Source organism: Giraffa tippelskirchi, chromosome 5 (genome assembly GCF_054371585.1).
Source record: "Giraffa tippelskirchi isolate mGirTip1 chromosome 5, T2T-mGirTip1v1.2.pri, whole genome shotgun sequence".
Lineage (NCBI taxonomy): Eukaryota > Metazoa > Chordata > Mammalia > Artiodactyla > Giraffidae > Giraffa > Giraffa tippelskirchi.
The window spans coordinates 1,931,071-1,950,370 of record NC_137279.1 but is presented as its reverse complement, the minus strand read 5'-3'; the positions used below and the strand labels follow the sequence as shown (position 1 = coordinate 1,950,370).

General features: G+C 44.5%; 2 long non-coding RNA genes across 2 annotated transcripts in view; one reads left to right on the top strand and one right to left on the bottom strand.

The window, feature by feature from the left end:
• The first annotated feature begins 1 nt into the window (after position 1).
• Positions 2–19,300, top strand: part of LOC145506726 (uncharacterized) — a 46,803-nt gene continuing 27,504 nt past the window's right edge. Inside the window, exons 1-3 of the long non-coding RNA XR_014054218.1 lie at positions 2–132; positions 3,379–3,589; positions 4,015–4,062. This is a non-coding gene — a long non-coding RNA (uncharacterized LOC145506726). The remainder of the gene's footprint in view (positions 133–3,378; positions 3,590–4,014; positions 4,063–19,300) is intronic.
• LOC145506730 (uncharacterized) lies at positions 8,596–10,488 on the bottom strand. Its single transcript, XR_014054223.1, has 2 exons — positions 9,978–10,488; positions 8,596–9,365 (listed from the first exon to the last, which is right to left on the bottom strand). It is a non-coding gene; the product is annotated as an uncharacterized LOC145506730 (long non-coding RNA).

The window sequence follows — 19,300 nt, the reverse complement described above, 5'->3', positions numbered from 1 at the left end:
TGCTGCCAGGGTGAATACTGAAGTATGCCACATCTCTGGAATGAATGACCCCTCACGTCTGTTAGGAAGTTTCTGCAGTTCCATCCACAGACACACCCATCCATCGTGTGTTTGCAGTCCTTATCTATAGAGGTACCAATTTCTCAATATTTTAGTCCCAGTAATGTGAAAAGTGTTAGTTGCTCAGTCATGTCCAACTCTGACTCTTTGCCATCCTGTGAACCATATAGCCCACTAGCTTCCTCTGTCCATGGGATTCTCCAGGCAAGAATACTGGAGTGGGTAGCCGTTCCCTTCTCCAGGGGCTCTTCCCCACCCAGGGATCGAACTTGGGTCTCCCGCATTGCAGCAGACACTCTTTACCTTCTGAGCCACCAGGGAAGCCCCTAGTCCCTGTGAAAATAACACTGACTGGGAGGGAGCACCCCAGGTGTGGCTGGATTCCTGTAGGGTGTGTGTGCTTATGGGCAAGAGCCATAAAGGGGAAGAACACCAGGATGTCACACTGAATACCGTACAGAAGTTAAAAACAGAAGCCAAGGGGAGGAGGTGGGACCCATCCTCTGTTTCTTTACTCTCATCTATCTATGAAACTTTCAAACCCGAGGCCGCTTTGTAGAGACTGTCACAGAAGCCCGCAGAAGAGTATCTGCTGATGGATTCGTGGGCTGATATCTAGTCGGTTATTTTTATATTGATTGTTCTGAACCTTCATAGGGCACTTCGTGACTGCTACAAAATAATCTTCTTTTAAGTGCTAATATGTTCTTTCCTGGCAATACAAAGAACAGGAAAGGTGCCACCATACACAGTATACCGCCTACTCAGGAATCTGAATAAGATTAACAATGCTAATGTATGTAGAGCCCTCTCAAAGCACTTTCATTTACATAATTCCGTTTGCTCCTCACTACAATGCTGCCAAGTGAGCGGCGTGGGTATTATTAGCTTTATTTTATATATGGGGGTCTGGAGGCTAGCTCGGAGGGCCAGCATGCTTACAAGCTGGTGAAGCATCCTCACACGATGCTCTTACACACACGCCGCCTTCACTAGACACCTTCATAATTTTAGTCACCAGCTTCAAGATAATGCAGTTGGAAAGATCTTTCAGAGTTGGGGTTTGATGGAAGCATTTTGCAGTTTGATTAGCTCAAGATCAGGGACTCAGTCTCCTGTAATAACCCTGCTCCTCTGCCAGCCTAAGAGGGCCTGGCAAGTACAACAGGAAATGGGCTTTGCAACGGTGATCCTTAGCTGCTCTGTGCCAGGCTCCATCTTTTGTGCTTTCCTACCAAATTCTCATTCCGTGATGTCTGCTTGCTAGTTGCTGGGAAACGTATCTTTTCACATCAAAAGGCTGCTAAGTAAACATATAGTCAAATATGCTTATCATTATCAGCATTTCCTGAACTTCTTAAATGGATGGCCCTCGCTGTGTGTTCACTTATTTATAAATCATGCTCCAGATTAGCTGCTGTTAACAATTCCCATTTGGGGGACAAAATCCCATAGAAACAAAGCATCGGGGACAATGGCATGTATGCTCCAGGTTGCTCGTGGCAGCACGTGGCGAGGTGGCAGAAACAACTGCAGGCCCCACGACCCGAATACCGCGGAAAGACTGTGGCACCTCCAGCCCCTAGACTATCAGGCACCTGAAAGGGTGAGTGAGAGCTTGTTTATTAGCCTGGAGAGATTCCCGTGCATTGTTAAATGAGCGAAGCAAGAGGAAAAGACAGACACGTGCATTATATCATCTAATTTTTGCAAAACGAATGACAAAACCTTCCCTTCCCCTTGCCCAAACAGACCTGATTAAAGAAAAGGGTAGGAAGTTTCACACCAAACCATTTATTAGTTTGCATATGTTGGATGTGTGTGTGGTCTACTGAGCAAGTGGACACAGAAGTTCGAGCCTCAGGAAGGATGTCTGGGATGGAAATCCATATGGATTGGAGGTCATCAGAGTACATGTGGAAAACAAAACCAACAACTGGGTCAGTATGTTAGGGTGTAAGTAGAGACAGTGGCCTTGGCCAAGGTTCTGGGGGGTGTCATTTCTGCTGCAGAGATGAGCAGAAAGAAAAGAACCAATGATGAACAACAAGGTCCTCCTGTACAGCACAGGGAACTCTATTCTATATCCTGTGATAAACCATAAAGGAAAAGAACATGAAAGAGGATATACACGTGTAACAGCGAGTTTGCTGTACAGCAGAAATTAAACACAACATTGTAAATCAGCTATACTTCAATAAATTTTTTGAAAAAGAAAGAAAAGAGCAAGTGAAGGAGGAATCAGGTTAAAAGAGGGTGTTTCCAGGGAAGACATGGGAAGAGCGTTTCAAGGAGGAAGAAATAGTGGCAAACATAGGTTAAAGGGATCTAGTTCTGGCGCTTGCCAGCTCTGTGAGGTTGGGCAAAGTACTCGACATCTCTGTCGCTCACTTTCATCTTGCATAAAAGGCACACACTCATTGTAACTGTCTCATAGGATTGTTACAGGAATTAAATGGTTTAAAGTGTCTATAAAGTGCTTAGAACGGACCGTGGCACGAGGTAATTGCTACTGAATGATAATTGTCACAGTAAAGTCAAATAAAGGCCCTGAAGCACCAATGGACTTGGGAGTTATTTATTCATTCCATTTATGTTTGTGTCCCTACTGTATTTCAGGCACGCTAGATAGTTATTATTCAGTCATATTTGACTCTGCAACCCCATGAACTGCAGCACGCCAGGCCTCCCTGTCCGTCACCAACTCCCGGAGTTTGCTCAAACTGATGTCCATTGAGTCAGTGATGCCATCTAACCATCTCATCCTCTGTTGCCCCCTTCTCCTCCTGCCTTCAACCTTTCCCAGCATCAGGGTCTTTTCCAGTGAGTCAGTTCTTCACATCAGGTGGCCAAAGTATTGGAGCTTCAGCTTTAGAATCAGCCCTCCCAGTGAATTTTCAGGGTTGATTTCCTTTAGGATTAACTGGTTTGAACTCCTTGTAGTCCAAGGAGCTCTCAAGTCTTCTGCAGCACCACAGTTCAAAAGCATCAATTCTTTGGCGCTCAGCCTTCTTTATGGTCCAACTCTTACATTCGTACATGACTACTGGAAAAATTATAGCTTTGACTATACAGACCTTTGTCGGCAAAGTGATGTCTTTGCTTTTTAATACACTGTCTAGGATTCCCTGGTATCTCAGCAGGTAGAGAATCCACCTGCAATGCAGGAGACTCTGGTTTGATTCCTGGGTCAGGAAGATCCCCTGGAGAAGGGAACAGCTACCCACTCTAGTATTCTGGCCTGGAGAATTCCATGGACTGTATAGTCCATGCAGTAGCAAAGAGTCAGACACGACCGAGCGACTTTCACTTTCACAGGTTTGTCATAGATTTTCTTCCAGGGAACAAGCATCTTTTAATTTCATGGCTGCAGTTCACTCTAGATAGATTCATGAACAAAACAATGAACTTGCTCTTCATGGAACTCATACTCTGGTGGAGGAGATTTATTGGATGTGGATTATCTGTGTTGTTCTCATCCCAGGACAGGCTGACCCCGCTCATTCCTCACAACCACCCTCTGCTGCAGGTACCATGATTATCCCATTTTACAGATAAGAACCCTGAGTAGCACAGGGGGGACTTAAAAAGTCCCCGGGGGCCGGGAAGAGGCAGAGCAGTCCCTGAACTGAGCTGGACTGGCTCTGGAGAACACCTCCTCGGTCTCTGCATTTGCGGTCTGCAGGTGGCTGCTGGTGATCCCACACACAGCCGCTGCAGAAGCCTGGGCTTGTGGGGGAGTACCCAGACTGCAGTTAAGACAGCATTGAGAGGCAGCTTGTTTATCACGAGAGAGAGTGAAAGCATTTCCACAGAGAAGCAAACTAACAAAGTCCAAGCTCGTGGGTTTATTTTGTTTGCATGATAGAGTAAGAAAATGGCTGAAGGATGGAATAGTAAGTCTGTTCTTTGGTTAAGTCTGTCTCAAATATCTGTTTCCACTATTTTTTGCAGTGAGCCAGGGGGGCAGTCAAGACTAAGATCTCTCGTGAATGCCTGAAGGTATATATTTGGTACTATTTATTAAAGCAAAGTCAGTGTAATTGAAATATCAGATCCACATGTGGCGGACTCTCATCCTATTACAAAAATCAAAGACGACGAAATGTATTCTTGACCAGATTTGAGACAGCTACAGCTTGCCGAGGAGAGATCAGAGTGTTTTGGTCAATGTAAAAAAATTGAAAGAGTAGTAGTCTTGCCTTTTCTTGGTAAGGTTCTGAATAAGTAGGTCTCAGGAATCTGCATTGTTAATACACACCCCACTGCTTCTGATGCGTAATAAATTGTCAAATTCATTCCACTAGCTCTGTGACCTAGGGCAAATTACCCCATCTCTCTGTGCTTCAATTACTTCATTATAAATGGCAATAATAATAGTACCTACCTCAGAGATCTGTTGGGATAATCAAATGAGTTAAATTTTAGCACATGTCTGGCTCAGTATAAGCATTGTGCACATATCTGTCATGTACAATAAACAAATCATTTTTTAAAGTATAGTTGATTTACAGTATTATATTACTTTTAGGTATACAACATAGTGATTCAACATTTTCATAGATATACTCCATTTAGCCTTAGTGTAAAACACTCTCATATTCCCTGTTCTGTACAATACATCCTTGTACCTTATTTATTTTATACATGGTACTTTGTGTTTTAAGGAATAATCAACAAATATAAGTCTGTTTCACTTTAGAGAGGTTGGAGTTTGCCTTATCTGAAGACCAAATAAATTCCATCTCGTGACAATTTTTAGGCATTGTAACCACAGGGTGTGGGGGGTAAAAAAAAATTAGGAAGAATTCCAGGACAGAATGTAAAGAATTTTAGCAACAAAAATGTTCTTCTAAAGCTTTTCTGAAGTTAAGATAATTGGCCTGATATTCTCTAAGGCTTGCATTAAATGGAGGTTAGCATTTTACAGCTCTCTGCTACAAGGACCTCAGAATACAGTTTAAATTTTCTATGTCAGGACCCTCTTGGTTGCAAACGACAGAAACCCCACTGAAACCAGATGAAACACATAAAACGGGAGGAGATTTATTGAAAGGATACTGGGGTAGCTATCAGAATTGAATAACTAGTTGAATAATTAAATCTCAGATTGGCAGGAAGAGGGATGTGAAGATGTCTCTGCCTGCTTCTCCACATCGTCCCAGATCATTCTCCTCGGGCGGGAGATGTCATGCCCAACAAGGTCCAGACTCCTGGTTGTTACACCTCTACATACAACGGGGAAGAAGCGGCTTTTCTCTCCAGTCGTAAGACAGGATGCTGGCCCCATTTGGGTCACAAGTCCCTTGGCGGACCAATCACGGTGGTCTGAGGAGTGAACTGTTGTGATTGGCTCACACTGGTTTACAGCCCTACCCCTTAACCAATCGTGTGACTGGGAAAAGCAAGAGCCTAAGAAAAGATGGTCTCTTCCCTTCAGACCACAGGGCTGAAGCCATGGGGCGGGATAGACAGAAATGTCTGACCCCCCAGGAAGAGTTTCCAGCAGACAAGCTCACTGTCCCCAGGACTCACAACTTAGTGGGAGAGCAAAACAAACAAGGCTGTATATAAGAAATGCAGATGCACATAGACTGAAAAAATTAATGAATGCAAAATGAATAATAAACTCCGTCAGTGAACAGAAGAAATACTAGTGCTTTGAATTTGACTCATTTGGTGTTCTGCTTTAATAATGTTTCCAATGAGTTAAATGTGCCTCCAAATGTTGATTTGAATCTTAAATAATTATATCAAACATTTAAAAAAATGCAGAAAGGTTAATACATGTGAATTACGGAATTAAGAAAATGCAAAGTTAAATATGAAAGGATCAGAATTTCCCTGGTGGTCCAGTGGGTAACACTCCCAATGCAAGGGGCAAGGGTTCAATCCCTGGTCAGGGAAATAGATCCCAGATGCCAGAACTAAGACCCGGCGCAGCCTAAACAAATTATAATAATAAAAATATGAAAGAATCTCTTGTGAATTGGGATTCTGAGTCTTAAAAGAGGTGGGAGTATCATAGTGACCAATGAGAGGTCTCATGCCTGAGAGACAAAGATTGTGTGAAAAAAAACCTGCTCGGATGGAAACTCCTGATTAGAGTCTTTGTAGTTTTCTTCTGAGTCCAAAGCAGTTATTTACTCTGGAAAATGGTAGAGTTATTAAAGGAATTCTAAGAAGTAAGTCACCATAGAAGCTAATAATGTAAAGATATGTAGGAATAATTAGGAGGGGGTTGGGGGGAAAGGCAGAAAAGCACAAGGGGAAGATGTTGGAAAACCCCAGAATAGAGGGCAGGATGCCTTAGTGAGAACAGAGGTGAATGGAAAATCTGAACGTGTGCTTCAAGAGAAAAAGTTGTCAAGTTCGCTGGACTGGATACAAGAAACCAAAGAGAACTCAGTGCCAAAGAAATGTGAATATTTTCAACTTGAAGGTGAAACAGCAGAGAGGGACTTACGACGGTAGTGTGGACAGTGGGACAGGAGGGCATCACGTGGAGACTGAAAAGGGCTTGGCCAGACCGTCGTGCCAGAGAAGTGGATGTAGGGACAGAAAGACAGGGCATGCAATTCAAAAAGACCGAGCTCTGCTGGAACAGATTTTGCAAAACAACCCAGGTTACAATTACAAAGTGAGTGAGAATACCACCGCCGCTTACCTTCTGCACATACTCAGTTTTCCGTGTCATACTGGCCCCAGTTATGGCTGCTTCACCGATACTTGCCTATTAAACTTTCAGTGTTCCCTAACTCAGGGCTTCCCTGGTGGTTCAGACGGTGAAGAGTCTACCTGCAGTGGAGGAGATCCAGGGCCCCTGGAGGAGGAAATGGCAACCCACTCTGGTATTCTTGCGTGGAGAATCCCATGGACTGAGGAGCCTGGCGGGCTACAGTCCATGGGGTCACATGGGTTCCCTAATTCAGCATGTGGATTTTGACCAGCATAATGGAATTTTGCAGAAGGTGCTATTTGGTGTCTGGATTAACCTGAAAGTCACAGGTGTCAGATGGGACATTCACAAGCCTATTTATACTTTTTTTAAATGATGTTCTTCGTATATGTATGGTTTTGTTTATTTGTTTATTTTTGGCTGCACTGGGTCTCCGTTACTGCGTGGGCTTTTCTGTAGCTGCTGCAAGCAGGGCTCCTCTTCATTACGGTGGCTTCTCTTGCTGCGAAGCACAGGCTCGAGGCTCGTGGGCTTCAGTGAGGCGCGGCCCCCGGGCTCCAGAGCGCAGGTTCAGCGGCTGTGGCTCTCCGGCTGAGTTGCTCTGTGGCATGCAGGGTCTCCTGGACCAGAGATCCAACCCGTGTCCCTCGCACTGGCAGGCGGATTCTTTACCACTCAGCCACCAGGGAAGCCCTTGTTTACACCTTTATGATAAGATTTGGGCCAAGTTTTCAAACAAGCAACGCACACACTTGATTTCCCCACCAGGATCTGTGCTCCTTCAGGACACAAGTTTCTTATTTGCTTTTCCAATCTTAGGGACACATTGTGGGGTACTTAAAAAATGACCCCTAAGTGACAGAGATAAAGGCTGAAAGAGTGAACAAGTGATCACCCAATCTGCTCTGCTAGTGAGCGGCCAGGCCAGAGCCGGAATTCAGGCCCTCTGCTCCTAGGCTCGCGCACAGCCTCCAACGCCACGCCCAAAGCTTTCACTCTCTTCTAAAGCATTCTCTTGGGTCTCCATACCAGGCAAAGTGGCCCTTCTGAGCTGAGCGTGGTTTCCATTGTAAGGAAACTGTGACTCTTAAGATTAATTTGCTTTGGCAGCTGGATGCTCAGAATCAAAAGCGTGGCCTGCCATTAGCACCTTTGTGCTTTGTCCTAATTTCTGAGGATCTCTATAAACCATCTCAAACTCTTTTTGGAAAAGGTGAGAAGCAAATGTACATGCAGCAAGTATTTAAAGCCCAGCTCAGTCCCTGTGGTTAAGAATGATGACATCTTGACTTTGTATTTATAGTGACCCATTTCTCTTACTTAGCTTTGGTAAAATTTCTCAAGCTATTTGAGTTTTTACTGAAAATTAACACAAAACTCAAGACTCCCAGATTACTTAAAGAAAGATTCAACCTCTTAGAAAAACCACTGACTGAGAAGAGGAATGTTTAAGGAAATATACTGAGTGGGAAGATGCCCTGGAGGAGGAAATGGCAACTATACTGAGTGGGATGGTGCCCTGGAGGAGGAAATGGCAACTCACTTCAGGATTCTTGCCTGGGAAACCCCATGGACAGAGGAGCCTGGCGGGCTCAGTCCATGAGATCACAAAGAGTCAGACATGACTGAGTGGCTAAGCATGCACATACATGCGTATGATCTATTGGTATGATCAGCATGTATATTGACATGCTAGAACACTTGCTGACATTAACAATAATTTTTATAAAATGTTTTTAATTTTGTGGGGAACTACTTAAGATATGTGAGTGAAGAAAAACAGAATAAACAGTATTATTGGCTGTAAAAGAAAATACATTTAAAGAGAAGAGAAGAAATATGGCATCTACTTTATATTTTTTGAATTTTCTATTTTTATTATTATCAGAAATATGCTTTCTAAAAATAGGTTTTAAAAGATTTTTTAAATAGTATGAGGCAAAAATATTCTAGGCTGTTAAACGACAAAAATGTGCATACAAATTGCTGTCACAATAAAATCACAGAGATACAATGATACACGCAGAAAAAATGGACAAAAATATACCTAAATGTTGCTACTATGTGATAAAATTTGAGAAAATGTCCTTTTTCCGCATTTTTTTCCTGTTTTTCCGTTTTTTTCTGTTTCTCCAGTGGATGGGTGTGTCTTTTACAATCAGAACTGCTCCTCCAAAGTAATATAAAAAAGCTGCATGGGCCTAAAAGCCTAATAAATCTGAACTATCCAGAGTAGCTACTCTGCTAATTATTTGTGAACTATATCTGTCATAAATCTCTGACTTCCACTTGCATTTTTAAAAAAGATGTCACAACACATTTCTGGGAGAGTTTTGCAAAAGTAGCTTAACATTTTAGCAGGATCAGACAACCTGTTAAGTTTCCTAGAACATCCCAGAAAATCAGAGCTAACAACGACTTCCACACTTCCTGTTGTGTCTGGAAGATAATGACTCGGCGTGGACAGTTTAAGGAACACAGGGGTATCTCGCTGCTTTGGTGTCTGGAAACAGAGCGTGGAGGAAAGTTGTTGATACAAACGCAGAAAACCCCGTGGTACCTCTTCTATGCAATTCGGGCAAACTGCTCCAGGCGAACAAATTCACTGAGTGGTTGCCATAGTCTGCTGAAAAATTCGAAAAACAAAGAAAACCTAAAAATGCTGGCATGTTAAAACAAGTTGTATCTTCTGCCAAAGTCAACTTTAGTTCTTGGAACTCATCGCATTTGCACTTGGAGTCGGTAGTTGAGCAGTTTCTCAGATCAAGGTGCTACGCTGGCCAAAAGCACCCTGCAGGTAGGACTTCATCGCCTACGCTCACCGAACAAATACTGCTGGGCGTGCACTGTGAACACGTGTTGCTGAGTGCTTTAATTGGCCGGATATTCAACTTTCAGATTTCTAGTCTCCAAACCATCTCATCAAGTTCAAGGGCTCCTCTATCACACATACACCAATCAGTGTAAAATTGGTGGTGTTATTACATGTATACCCCTCTACCCCTCAAAAAAAAGCTTTTTGAAAGAAGGACTAAGTATGAAACTTTAAAAATCAACAGTAAGATGGCACAAGTCCAAAATGCTTGGAAATCCCCCCTAAATCTAACCCCAGGCATAGTATTTATTTGTAAGAGCCAGAGCTCCTGAGGCTGTCCCATGCAAGTTCCCGTTTCCAGTTCCTGGTATTTAATTTATTCCTTATAAAAATTTGCATAGTACTTTATAGTTTGTGAATTACCTTTACGGAGCATGGTCTCATCTTGGCCTACAACATCCCATTCCAAAAATTAGGAAAAGAAGTCATTTGCCCAGTGTTGCTGAGCAGAGTAGCAGAGTGGAGACAGAACCTAGGCACTGGGGCTCCTGGCTGGCTCCCGGCTTTTCTGATGTCACACTCTCCTACTTAACAAATATCATGGCTTGTTCCCGTTCGCTTCTTTTTCTTTTACTCTTACAGTTGTCATCTTCACCCACTTCGTACGGTAGGCCAAAAATTAATGGGTGAATTTCCTACAGAAGACTCTGTGTAATTACCATTTCTTAAGATGGATTTAAAAGCTCATTTCACCCATCTTTAAAAGGTGAAACTGACTAAATCTACTATTTCTGCCAAATATCTTGAGTGTTTTAGGCAATGAGTTTTTGGACCTAACCTAAAATCTGGTGAGATTAAGCAGCTCTCAGGAGCAGTGGGTCCACGAGAGCTGAGGGTAGCGTGGATCTCTGTGGATACCCACAGCCCGAGTTCTGGGTTCTAGAACTAAATTGTCCCCAAATCCTGAATGATTAGTCACTCTTTTTTCAAAATTTGTTAGCATGATATTACTGCTCTGCGTGCTAACTCACTTCAGTCATGTTTGACTCTTTGCGACACTATAGACCGTAGCCCACCAGGCTGCTCTGTCCATGGGATTCTCCAGGCAAGAATACTGGAGTGGGTTGCTATGCCCTCGTCCAGGGGATCTTCCCAACCCAGGTCTCTTATGTCAATCTGCTTTGGCAGGTGGGTTCTTTACCCCTAGTGCCACCTGGGAAGCCCGTTACTGCTGAGATCAGGTCAAAGAACCTTCACTCCTAAACAGGATAAAATACAGCTTGGAGGTAGGTTCCTCATTCTCTCACTTTCTGGTTAAATTAAATAATAGTTATTCTATAAATCGAGCAGGCTCTGGCCCCTGAACAGATGGCCTGGAGAGCTCTGTCTCACCTGGGTGCTGACCTCAGAAGCAGCTGATCCTATGGACACAGGAGAGTAGGAAGCGGCAGCTTAGCATCAAACCTAGACAGTGACAGCGCTGTCCCCAGTCGAACGACTTTAATAGAAAGTAGCTGTGAGCTTAGCATCAAACCTAGACAGTGACAGCGCTGTCCCCAGTCGAATGACTTTAATAGAAAGTAGCTGTGAGCTTAGCATCAAACCTAGACAGTGTCAGCGCTGTCCCCAGTCGAATGACTTTAATAGAAAGTAGCTGTGAGAGGCCTCAGCTGGGCAGGGGCACTCAGATCCTCAGGATGCCTTTGCGTGGCATCTTAAGAGCTCTGTTAGGCCGCCTTCTTCAGGCCAGAGTTCTTCGGGCTGAAATAAGCACTTCTGTGTTACTGCAAAAAGACTGTGGGCTTCCAGCGAGCTTGGAGATACTCAGGAGCAAGCCGCACACGTGCCCCGCCTCCCCCAGCCGTGTGCAAGCGTGCAGACACACAGCTCTGAGAGGACGCAGGGCTGCTCGGTGTGGTGGGAGAGAGATCCGCCTTGGGTGTTGGGCTTCTGAGCCTCTTGGCGGCCCTTCCACCACCAACACCGAGTGCCGGCCCTTCAGCCACTTGACAGGGTTTCAAGGACCCACTGACCGCCGGCCAGCACTTGTCAGAGGCGTCCGGGACACCTGACAGCTGTGGGATGGGATCTGTCAACTCTTCCTGGAGTCTCCGAGTGCTGTTTCTGCATGAAGTTACATCGTCAGAAAGCAACAGATTCAAATCATGTTTGCACGGTTTCCTTCAGCCAGTAATGATATTATCTACGTGCATTTTTAAGCTGAAATTGTATTCTTTTAGAAGCTATACATATATAGAGGTTACAGAATCAAATGGTTGCCCAAGACCTGTAATAAAAACATGGACCTCCACGTCCAGTTTCCCATTCCCCAGAGGAGACTAACTTTTACTCTTTTAGCTGATTGTTTTCATACTGAACACGTCTAAATGATGTGCTTATCTGACTAGGTCCTAGATCTCAGCTTTCATTCCACCTGTGGACTTTCCACAGTGGAAAATGTGGACCTGGCCCCCCGTAGCCCCGCTCTACCCAGTGACGCTGACTCTCCTTTCTGTGGGTTCACCCCTTCCTTTCGGCGGAGTGTGTCCTTCAGTAGCTTCCTGAGAAAGGGCGAACCGGAGGCGAAGCTGTGGCCACACACATCTGAAAACGCCTCTGGTCTTCCCTCATGCTTGGTGCATTGTACTGAATTCTAGTTTGGAAATGATTTTCCCTCAGAAGTCGGAAGGCCTCCATCAGTTACCCTCCAGCTTCTAGGGCTGCTTTTCAGAGCTGGACGGCATTCTTACTCTGAGCCCTTCTGTGAAGACTACATTGTTCTGTCTGGAAGCCTGTTCTTCACTACTCCCAGCGTTTGCACAGGTTCTTTCTATTTCTTTATTATTCTAAACTTTATTTTATTCATTTAGTTTTATTGAGGTATCGTTGACTATGCCTTGGTCTGAAGCTCCTGCTGAGGAGCACCCAGGAAGCAGGCCCTCCGCCCCTCCCCCCATCCCCGCAGGTGCCCGAGATCATCGAGCACGTTTGCCACCACGTGCACAGCGCCACAGACGCCGCGGCCCAGGAGACCATCCGGAGGGTGCTTCACGAGCTGGCACAGACCTACACGGACGAGGTCGTCCTGACGCTCTTCGAGATGGACGAGCAGTCCCAGCGGTGGGTGGGGCCCCCAGGGGGGCGGACAAGCCCCCAGACTCTGCCTATCTGCTTATTCTTAGAATATAAGCTTCCCAGGAGGCTCAGTGGTAAAGAATCCGCCTGCCAATGCAGGAGATATGAGTTCGATTCCTGGGTCAAGAAGATCCCCTGGAGGAGGGCATGGCAACCCACTCCCAGTATTCTTGCCTGGAGAATCCCAGGAACGGGGGAGTCTGGTGGGCTACCTCTATTGGGTCGCACGGAGTCGGACACGACTGAAGCGACTTAGCAGCAGCAGCAGCTTCAGAAGCTACCCCTTCCCCCAGAGGCTCAGATGATCAAGAATCTGCCTGCAAAGTGGAAGACCTGGGTTCGATCCCTGGGTTGGGAAGATCCCCAGGAGGAGGGCATGGCAACCCACTCCAGTATTCTTGCCTGGAGAATTCCATGGAGAGAGAGGAGCCTGGCGGGCTACAGTCCACGGGGTCACAAAGAGTCAGACACGACTGAGTGACTAAGCACAACGATTCTGCTTTCTGGGATGTTTCCTCAACTTTATCTTCTTACCTCCTATCGAGGTTTTTTGTTTGTTTGTTTAAGTATTCATTTATTTGGCTGCACCGGATCTTAGTTGCAGCACGTGGGATCTTAGCTGTGACATGTGGGATCTAGTTTCCTAACCAGAGACTGAACCCAGAACCCTGCATTGGGAGCTTGGAGTTTTAGCCACTGGCCCACTAGGGGAGTCTCTGACCTTGTGTTGAGTTTTTAATTTGTCATGCCATATTATTTTAATTTTCAAAAACTCTTATTTTCTTCCCTGAATTTCTCTTATCCTTTAATAGTATCTTATTCTCATTTCATGAATACCAGTGATATTAATGTTACAATTGGGGGGGGCCTTTTTTTTTTTTTTAGTTTTCCCTTCCATATATTTCAGAGTGGGACACAATAAAAGTTGGGTGGAAGCTCTGTACCTAGGGATGAGGGCTTATCAACTGTGGGCTTCTCCAAATGGTGATCTGGCTAGAGTGTTTTACTGGTTTAAAGTGTTAAATCATGAGCATTTTGCTAGGTAGCTAAAAATTCCTCTAAACAGCTATGTTTAGGACAGTAAAATAGGATATAATATCATTTATTTCACTATTTCTCTAAGTTACATGTTTTACTTTAGCACACTTTTGTATTTATTTTTGTTGGCATTCTGATTATTTTCAGGTAATGAAAATAATTTTCTGACCGTAAGAGGTAAATTCCTAGAAGGTAGGGTCTGACGAGCTGGCGAGAAGGTTTGCTTTGAGGCAGACTCCTGCGGTTCCTATTCCCTGCCCCACTGACCCACGGCCCAGAGTTTCTAGTTCACCGAGTCTGTCTGGTTCAGAGTCGTCACAAACAGGTTACTTGAGCTTTCGGGCTCAGTTCCGTGCCTGCCTGTCAGCAAACACTCAACAGGCGGGGGCTCTTGTTACGGTCTCACCGCTCTGCTCCAGCGTCAAACAGTTAATGAAAATTTGATGAGGTTTGTTGTCTTTAATTTCTGTTTCCTTGATTAAGAATGAGGTCTAGTTTTTTTATACCTGTGTTGGACACTGCAGTTTCTTTTGTGAATTGTCTCTTCAGGCCCTTTATAAATATTTCTGTTGAGGCACTTGAGATCTTATTGATTTGTTAGAGCTCTTTGTGTATAAATAACCTTAACATCATTGTCCATCCAGCTTATTATTTTAGAAGTCAGATTTTTAAAAATATTTTAAATATTCTATTTTACATTATATTTTATATGATAAAATATATTTATTCTGTTAATAATATAAAATATTTATATTAAATTAGAATATATTTTAAATATCTTTTTTTAAAATAACTTTTTTTTTTCACCCTCTGTTAAACAAGGGACACATACTCATTTTAGACTATCTGTCAAGTGATCCATAAATCAGAAATTAGGAAAAAAAAACCTTAAGTCATTTGTAATTTTGCCACCTAGGGATAACCACTGCTGTCAGTTTGGTACGTACTTTTCTAGTCTTTTTATGATACCTAAATATGTACATATATTCTGTTTAAAAGGGAAGGAGAGCTATTTCTGTACTTTCTGCTTTTTTCACATAATAACATATCGCAAAAACATTTGCATTGTGGTTAAATTTCAGTTAAATTGTTTTCCTTTCATAGTTTTGTGTACATTGTACAAATGCATTACTCAGCCTCTTTTTAATAGTGTGGAAAAATTTAGGGAAAAACCATCAAGAACGAACTTAAACACATTTGTAAGGAAACAAGGAAATAAACTGATTTTGAAAGCAGGAACCTTTATTAGACAACCACCAGCTTTCACAATGTTACTTGCTGAGAAACATCACAAAAGCAGACCTTCAGAGAACTTGAGTTTCTACCCGAAATGATAAACCGTACATTTCAGTATCTGAAGAAATGCGGAATGTGATTTGACAAGATTGTCAACTGTTTTCTGAACAGTGCTCCTCAACGTCCATGACAAAAGTAGAATCAGCACTGCACTCAGCGGAGGGGGTGGCCCACGCAGAGGGAAGCTGGCCTCTGTTGACCCCGAAGAATACACAGTGTCCAGCCCTGGCGCCCACGGTGGGGCAAGGGAGCCCCAATCCAAGTGTAACCCAGGCTGTTCTGAACGGGACCACAGCTCCTGGAGTGAGATATTCTGAAATTTGGAAGCCAGAATTTTAAAGCTGTTGTCTTTTCCTTTTTTAACTTTTTTTTTTTTAATCTTGTTTTGGGTTAATCTGGCTTGGTTTTGCAAGGAGAGATAAGAAAGCCTTCCTCAGCGATCAGTGCAAAGAAATAGAGGAAAACAACAGATTGGGAAAGACTAGAGATCTCTTCAAGAAAATTAGAGATACCAAAGGAACAGTTCATGCAAAGATAGGCTGAATAAAGGACAGAAATGGTATGGACCTAAGAGAAGCAGAAGATATTAAGAAGAGGTGGCAAGAATACACAGAAGAACTGTACAAAAAAGATCTTCATGACCCAGATAATCACGATGGTGTGATCACTCACCTAGAGCCAGACATCCTGGAATGTGAAGTCAAGTGGGCCTTAGAAAGCATCACTACGAACAAAGCTAGTGGAGGTGATGGAATTCCAGTTGAGCTATTTCAAATCCTCAAAGATGATGCTGTGAAAGTGCTGCACTCGATATGCCAGCAAATTTGGAAAACTCAGCAGTGGCCACAGGACTGGAAAAGGTCAATTTTCGTTCCAATCCCAAAGAAAGGTAATGCCAAAGAATGCTCAAACTACCGCACAATTGCACTCATCTCACATGCTAGTAAAGTAATGCTCAAAATTCTCCAAGCCAGGCTTCAGCAATACGTGAACTGTGAACTTCCAGATGTTCAAGCTGGTTTTAGAAAAGGCAGAGGAACCAGAGATCAAATTGCCAATATCTGATGGATCATTGAAAAAAAAGCAAGAGAGTTCCAGAAAAACATCTATTTCTGCTTTATTGACTATGCCAAAGCCTTTGACTGTGTGGATCACAATCAACTGTGGAAAATTCTGAAAGAGATGGGAATACCAGACCATCTGACCTGTCTCTTGAGAAACCTGTATGCAGGTCAGGAAGCAATAGTTAGAACTGGACATGGAAAACAGACTGGTTCCAAATAGGAAAAGGAGTACGTCAAGGCTGTATATTGTCACCCTGCTTATTTAACTTCTATGCAGAGTACATCATGAGAAACGCTGGGCTGGAAGAAACACAAGCTGGAATCAAGATTGCCGGGAGAAATATCACTAACCTCAGATATGCGGATGACACCACCCCTATGGCAGAAAGTGAGGAAGAACTAAAGAGCCTCTTGATGAAGGTGAAAGAGGAAAGTGAAAAAGTTGGCTTAAAGCTCAACGTTCAGGAAACTAAGATCATGGCATCTGGTCCCATCACTTCATGGGAAATAGATGGGGAAACAGTGGAAACAGTGTCAGACTTTATTTTGGGGGGCTCCAAAATCACTGCTGATGGTGACTGCAGCCATGAAATTAAAAGACACTTACTCCTTGGAAGGAAGGTTATGGCCAACCTAGATAGCATATTTAAAAGCAGAGACATTACTTTGCCAACAAAGGTCCATCTGGTCAAGGCTATGGTTTTTCCAGTGGTCATGTATGGATGTGAGAGTTGGACGGTGAAGAAGGCTGAGCGCCGAAGAATTGATGCTTTTGAACTGTGGTGTTGGAGAAGACTCTTGAGAGTTCCTTGGACTGCAAGGAGATCCAATCAATCCATCCTAGAAGAGATCAATCCTGGATGTCCATTGGAAGGTCTGATGTTGAAGCTGAAACTCCAATACTTTGGGCACCTCATGCGAAGGGTTGACTCATTGGAAAAGACCCTGATGCTGGGAAGGATTGGGGGCAGGAGGAGAAGGGGATGACAGAGGATGAGATGGTTGGATGGCATCACCGACTCGATGGACATGGGATCCAATCAATCCACCCTAGAAGAGATCAATCCTGGGTGTTCATTGGAAGGTCCGATGTTGAAGCTGAAACTCCAATACTTTGGCCACCTCATGCGAAGGGTTGACTCATTGGAAAAGACCCTGATGCTGGGTAGGATTGGGGGCAGGAGGAGAAGGGGACGACAGAGGATGAGATGGTTGGATGGCATCACCAACTCGATGGACATGGGTTTGGGTAGACTCCGGGAGTTGGTGATGGACAGAGAGGCCTGGCGTGCTGCAGTCCATGGGGTCGCAAAGAGTCGGACACGACTGAGCGACTGAACTGAACTGGCTTGGTTTTATCAAATGATCATTCCAGCCTGTCCCCAGGAGCTGAGGAAAACAGAGGAGGACTCAGCATGTACGCAGTGCCCGAGGTGTCTGCTAGACACACGATGTGCTTCAGCACACTCGCTCTCCAGATCACCCTTTAACGGAGAAGCAGAGAGGCTCAGAGATGTCCACCCTCCTGAGCAGGGTCATAGATCAGTGGGTAGCAGAGCCGGGAATTCAAGCCCAGGTCCGAGTGCAGGGCCTTCTCTCGGAATAAGAGGCAGGAAGGAGGGCTTGGCGCTCTATTAACCCTGCTAACTGCTGTGGTACCTTTAAAAGAGGAGCGCACACACGAGACAGTCTGAGAACTGGACTCGGGGGGTGGGGGGGGCCAGTGACCCTGCCGTGGGCATCGTGTCCACTACGGCCCAATGTCTGCCTTATCCTGTGAGCCTCTCCCTCCACAACTGAACATGAGCTCTGATTTTTGTTTATAAAATCTGATCACCATCAGTATAGGCTCTCCAGGGTAACAGACTTAATGATAATGACTCCTTTCTCTGGCTCAGACATGAGGTGCAGAGGGCAGGACCGCTCAACACAAGGACTCCACTGCGCTGCTCTGGATAAAGCACAGATGTGCAGAAATGACTGATTTATGGTCAGCAGTTCCCATCAAGGGGAAAACCCATTTGGAAGCTTATGGCAGCCCACTCCAGTACTCTTGCCTGGAAAATCCCATGGACGGAGGAGCCTGGTAGGCTGCAGTCCATGGGGTCACGAAGAGTCGGACACGACTGAGTGACTTCACTTTCACTTTTCACTTTCATGCATTGGAGAAGGAAATGGCAACCCACTCCAGTGTTCTTGCCTGGAGAATCCCAGGGACGAGGGAGCCTGGTGGGCTACCATCTATGGGGTCGCACAGAGTCGGACACGACTGAAGCGACTTAGCAGCAGCAGCAGCATGGAAGACAGACAACGCTGAGACTTAAGAGAATGGAAAGAACTGTCCCTTAAGAAAAAAGGAGTTTTCTAAGCCTCTCTCCCCTTGCTGCTCAGCAAGTCCAGCACCTTGGCATCCCAACAGTTTGGGGAGAGATCTGAACAGAGAGGTGACCCCAACACCCACTCCAGAGATGTCTACACATGCCAACTGTGTGGCCGGCTCACTGCCAGGTGCTGGGGTGCAGCAGTGCTAAAACTCAGTCCCTCCTGGAAGAGTTAACTCTCTGGAAGAGGGAGACAGAAAGATAAACAACAAAGTGCCCAAGCTGTCTGGGGAATTACTCATTACCCTTCAGCACCAGGACAAGCCAGGGAACGTTTACTAGATAAGAAGCCAGGCAGTACACTAAGTGTCTTATGTAAGTTTCAAAGGGTGAACAGGAGTTTCCCAGAGAGCTGCCATCTTAATTCAAACCCGCTTCTTTAAGACTGGCCTTTGGGAAGAGAATTCACTAGTAGAGATGACATCACCGGTGTCCCGATTTTGACCTTACCCTTTGGAGGGCATCAAGGAGGGAGCTTCTGCCCAATTTGCAGAATGGGCCCCTGGTGGGCAGGTCTGTGTCTTGTCCCTTCTCATCTCCCTGCCTGTTGAACACAGTGTTCAATACAGGTGTGATGGATCGGTGAATGAATAATTGAGGAAATCAACAAGTCAGTAAATGAATCCTTTATGATCCTTCATTGGAAGTGAAACTTCTAAGCAAGACCAAATAAAGGCTTTCTCATTATAGAGGATAATAGAAAGGAAACAGAGATTAAAAACAAGCAATAAATAATCTCGCTTGAAAAATGAGCCTCCCTTTAGGAATTTGGTTTCCCTGGTGGCTCAGTGGTAAAGAATCTGCCTGCAACACAGGAGATGCAGTTTCAATC